Raw genomic sequence first — 6,000 nt, 5'->3', positions numbered from 1 at the left:
AACCTGTCTGACAACATAAAGTGGGCTAAGGATCTCAAAAAGGGATTAAGTGTTTACTGGGCGTCTTTTAAATCCCTTTAGAGGCATTTTGACTAACTCAAATTTCCTGAATTGTTTAAATTATATCCCGTGTTAAATACAACAAAAGCTGAGAGATTGACAAATTAGCAACATTGTTAAAGCATTTAAGTCAGAATTGAAATTGATCTTAAGTGTTACAATATGTTTTTTTGGAGTCCAACAACATGTTTTGACTTCCCCTTTCACCGATTCAATGTCCTTTATAGTAGAAGTGGAAAAATGTTTTTTTCGTTTTGCTCCACAATGTGTTTACTCCTTCTAAAATCTATGATATTGAGTATAAAGTACATTTGTCACTTTCTAAGTGCATTCTGTCTGAGTGATCAGTGTTTGTCCTGCATTATGGAGGCAAATCAATGCTGCAAAAAAGTAAGTATTTTCATAAATAGCTTTTGATTATTGGACGTTATTAACGTTTCTGAATTCGGTTAAAGTGAAACAGTGCTCTGCACCCGTCGGCTCAATCGCAGATTAGGCAAAGTAATGTGAATGCAGGAGATCAATCCACTCATCTAATAATGCTTGTATGTGTGCTGCAGCGGGGCATTGAGGAGTCTGGTCCTAATTCATCATCGTACACACACATTATTTTATTATTGATGGCTGTTGCCTCGGGCAGGTCCATTTGTTTTGTTTTTTTCTTTTCCAGTTTTGTGCCAGGCGGCAGAACGCTGGATGGAGGGTTATTCGGGCAGCCCCCTGCCAGCAGTGTCGCACGCAGCACTCTCCTATTCAGATATTGATCATCATTTCTCCCGATAATCCGGCACCTGACACATTTTTACAACATTATGTGGAACAGGTCAGGGGACAGCGTTAATGAAACAGCACGATGATGGATGTTGTTATCCACAGCATCAAGAACGGGATTTATAAGCGCACGGCTGCAACTCTGCAGAGCTTGTGAAGACTTAAGCAGCGAGGTGGTCCAAAAATCACAAACACAAAGTGGTTCAGAATTGTGACTTGGAATGAAAATTATAGTTTTCAAATTTTGCACAAATCAAATTGTGGTCTTCTTTTGAACTGAGTCCCTTTTATTTGATACCCCCAAATAAAACATAGGCAATAATCTTTTGGATGTAGTCATGAAAAATGCCAAAATCTTTCATTTAATTTATCTATATTTAATTTTCTGTGGATTTTCTTTAAATTTTTACTATATTTCCATGCATTTATTTTGAAAACCAGTGTATTGTAGCTCGGCTTTGTTGAACCTCCACATTCTTACTTCCTGGTTTCAGCGCATGGCTATGTCCAAGGTTTGTGGTTGTATCAAACTCTTTAAATATTCCGACGTTAGACTCAACATTTCTCCATGAGATGTTCATATTATCTTGCGGAGATAAGACCATATTAATTTCGGGTATTGTTATTGAACACAACCTTGCTTTAATGTTCTCCAAAGCTTTATCTCTGACTTGTTCTGTCAGTTTTCTGTCTAATGTTCATCTGAGGCCTTCACAGATTCTGAGATTAAATCACACCACATTTAGCAGATTTTTGATTCTAAAACACATTTTCCTTGAATTCAGAATTACACTCTGAACTTTGCGTTAGCTGCTCAGAGCAAATCCCAGTGCAGGTTTGATGGTGGGTTTAAGGTTTGATGTTGTAACATGACAACAATGTGGAAAAGTTCAACAGTTATGAATACTTTCGCACGCCAAAGTAGATTCGAATCTGCTCAATGAGAAATTACCAACGAGACAAAGGCGAGATAAAACTGAATAGGTGTTTTTCTTGTGTATTTTTATTTTTATTTTCTGTTCAAAAGGGTAACAGCAAGCAACATGGTAAAAATCAGGCTGCGTGAGAGCACTGGGAGTGAAATCATAAGAGAGGGCTAAAACACCAGGCGTGAAGTGAGCTGTATGACTGCGAACTCTGTGCTCCACTCCCTCTCCACCATACATCCATCCCTCCTGGCTAATGTATCCCCTCTCAATAGCACCGGGGACAGAGGAGAAAAGACATTGGTTTGTGTGAAGCACAGAAAGCCCCATCGTTCGCAGCACTAATTGGCAAGAAAGCTTCACTTCATTCACTGCTGCGTGTCCTTTGTTGTCCTGTAAAGTGCAGTGCCTTTTGAGGGGTTGTTTCAAAACCTGGCTAATTTCTGCAGACCTCTTACCTGAAGCTGCCTTATGTGCCCATGCCATTATTTGTTTATTTTTTTGTAAAAACACAATGACGAAATACCTTTTGTTTTTTTATGTCTTCGTGTGTAAAAACTAAGATTTTACAGAATTTCAATGATTTTTTTATTTATTCTCAAGCATCTGTAAGAAGTAAAATAAATTAACAAAAACACAAACATTTAATCTCTGATGAATTCTGCTTTTCACAGTTGTGGGAGCTTTGCAGAGACAGAACAGAGGTCGGTGGATGAAAAGAGATGGCTTGTCCTTCCTTTCATCATCACACTCGAGTGGTTGTATAAAAGCCTGCAAAATGTAGCTTGCAGTTGTATTTTTGCCACAATTACACTTTTATCCTGTTGTAAAATGCATTCAGAGGTTTTTGACTGGGTTTCATTGGTCCATTATTCTTACAGGCTCTCTTAACCCCCCTCACACATGAGTTTTGTATTAACCCATTAAGAGTTGAGGCATCCTCTGGAAATGGGAACCACTATAGCCATATGTATCATCGGGTGCTAATGGGTTAAATACAGCTGCTTAACAGCTATTTTATTTTACGCTTCAGCTGCTGTATATGCTGCATTACTTCTAGAGCTGGTCCAGGGCTGTATGGAGCCCTGAACAGAATTTCATTTGTGGCAGTCATTAATTTCACCCATCTTGAAAGTTCAACTAATAACCCCTTCATATCATCCATTCAGACATTTATGTTTTATGCAACATTGAACAATCATTTTGTGGATAGGATTGAATTTATCATGGATTTTCTCCAATCTGGGCCAAAATATGCATACATGCTCTAATGTATGACTCCGCAATGGTTTAGACAAACCACCCTTGGCGGGTTTGACGTAGTATTTGGCAGAATTGGTCGATTTCGTACAAATCGGTTGGTTTCCTGTGAAAAATCTGTCTTCTAGGCACAGCCCATATTTTTACAAATGGGTTGAGATCAGGAAAGGCCATTTCAGAATCTTGATTTTTTTTTTGATGTGTGTTTGTGATCGTTCTCCTGTTGGAACAGCCTACACCATCAAACTCAACCAAATGAAATGAAATTGGATATGATGTTCAAGAGCTTGCCTACTTTCTTCTTGGTACTTACCAAGCAAATATTTTGGAGTGCTATATTATATGTTAAATGAACTCATGCAGGTGTTTACTAACAAGTGTCATTTGGGAGTGATTTTCCCTTTCTGTCCAGCAGGGGGTCAAATGGGTCACCCGACCTGGAAAACCTCCAGGTTCACGCTGAAAAGCCAGAGTTCCGCTTTTTTTTGTTTGATAACGCATTGCTCACGTTAGAGGTGATCAGCTGGCTCTCTTGCAATGTACTTCTGGTTTAGTGGTAAAACAAAAACTGCAGTGTGGTTGCAGTTCATTTTATTCAACTAGAATTTTCACTCCAACCTGATATCCAAAGAGGGTTTCTGTTTTAATAGAGACCCTCATTGATGGCTTCTGCAGGGAGTGCAGGCTGGATCAGTTTACCTTGTTACCTTGTCACACTCTGTTCTAGTCTGATCCCCATGTCCATTTCCGCTCAGCTTCCCCTCCCAGTCACGGCCACAGAGCCCAACAGGGTTTTCTTTGTCCCCCATGGCCAGTCATCCATCCTTAATCCCCAGTTTTTTAACCACACTGGAGACATGCTGCATGCTTTCAAAGAGTGAGCTGTTGATTGATATCCTCAGTCTCCCTAATAATGTTTTGAAGAAGCATTATGGCCCAGTTGTGACAAATGATTGTATACACAGGTAGTTTCACTAATACATATCTGCCGTAGGTCCTACTGAATATTTCTGACAGGACAAAAGTACATGTGTCATGTTACATCCACAAACTCCAATGTATTTTATTGGGAGGTTTTTTTTTATAGAATAAATACGATAGGGTTTTAACTATGGAATAGAATTACATCCTTTTGTTTTACAAATAAAAAAGAAAAAATGTTCTCCATAGTTATTTTATATTCAGCCCTCCTGAGTCCATACTTTGTAAAACAACCTTTTGCTGGACGTACAGCTGAAAGACTTTTGGGTCCCTCTCCTCCAGCTTTACTGACAATATTTTTGGTAATTAATCATCACAAAAAAACTCGACCCAACCGACCTGGATCTAAACCATTTCATTGGGTCTCTGGCTATATGTGTAGATTCCTGTCTTATGTCTTCATTCAGCAGGATTTATTCTAGGTTTATCCTGTATTTAGGTCCTTTAGTCTTCCACTAAACTTGATGCTAAGATATTCAAATCACTTTTAGCTTGACTGTTTAGCAATTAATTCACTTCTGGGTGCTGTGCTAGTTTTCTTTTCTTTTTTCTTTTTTTTTTACAGATAGATTAAAAAGAGCTCAATATGAATGCACACCCCATGTTTCAGATCAGTTTTGTCATGTAAAAACCATGTCACAATTTCCTTTAACTTTACATATGTGTTACAGTATGTAAAGTTAACATACATAACATGTTACAAACCTTCTCTGTTTGTAACAAAAAAAATCCCAAGAAAATACATTGAGATTTACCCTTTGTTGCTATTTATGAAGGAATGATGACAAATAAATACCGTCCTGAAAATCATCTATTAATTTCCCTGAAATACAAAGCAAATTAATGTAAACTGTTTTGTCGACATATAGAGGCCAAACTAAAAAAAAAGCAAAAAACTTCAGAACACCAGAATGAAGCTAGGTGGCAGTCACATGGACCCAAAAAAAGAGAGTAAAACGTTATTGCTAAACAATGAAAGACCTTTATTATACCACAAAATTTAAAACAATGACTTAAAAACCCACCTAATACTGCTTAAACAAATCAGCTAATGAAAGTAATGACAATCCATTTCCATGAAGTGCTTGAAGTTTCAAGAAGACTGAAAGGCATTCAAATAGAGAGCACAAATAAATGAAGATATGAAATGAAAATCACTGCTTTTTTATTTGCCATTATGTTACCCATTTCTCTAAATACCTTTTAGCTAATGCCGTGCATAAAATAACTCTTGGATCCTATTTGGCTTTAATTTAAGGGATACAAATCAATTCATCAAGTTGCCTTGATATCACTTAACGATGTGAGTTAGGTATGGTATTGACAGAAAACTGTGAAAAAATAAAATAAATAAAACCGTTGTAATTGCTGTTGTGTTTTGCTTAGGGCATAATACGCTTTTGCACAAGACATTTTGTCACAGCTTCACCATGTTAATAACGTAGTCATTGCTAACAAGATTTTACATGTTTTTACTAAGATGTCTGCCCAGTTACCTCATGCCAGGAGATTCGGAGGCTTCCCTGTAATCACCCTAATTTTTAGCATTCTTCATAGATTCTCTATCACATTAAGTTGGGATACTTGACTGGATCGGTCGCTCCAAAATATCACTTCCAATCAAACGATACGTTAGGAAAATGTAAAGATTAAACTAAAATCTGCCATGTGCTAAAATCTGAATACTTTGAACTGAACTGTATAAATATAATAACGTCTGTAATAGGCACTTGTTTAGAAATATAGCTAAAATGTCTTTCTCTAAAGCAACAGCTGTGGTGGTTGTTGCATGCTGCTGACTGGCAGCATGCAACAACCATGGAAAAGTCCAGAATAGCATTATTCTATGTTTCCATCACTGGCATCTGATAAAAACAAAGGAACATTTTAGCATTTTTATACAGTAACTAATAAAAGCTTTGGTTTACCTTAATGCTTTCAATTGCCCAATGCCAAAACTAAATCCATGCAAATAAGTGGTTTTGCTTTTTAAACTCTCTGT

Source organism: Poecilia formosa, unplaced genomic scaffold (assembly GCF_000485575.1).
Source record: "Poecilia formosa unplaced genomic scaffold, Poecilia_formosa-5.1.2 Scaffold7, whole genome shotgun sequence".
Taxonomy (NCBI): Eukaryota; Metazoa; Chordata; class Actinopteri; order Cyprinodontiformes; family Poeciliidae; genus Poecilia; species Poecilia formosa.
This window is presented reverse-complemented; position numbering follows the sequence as displayed.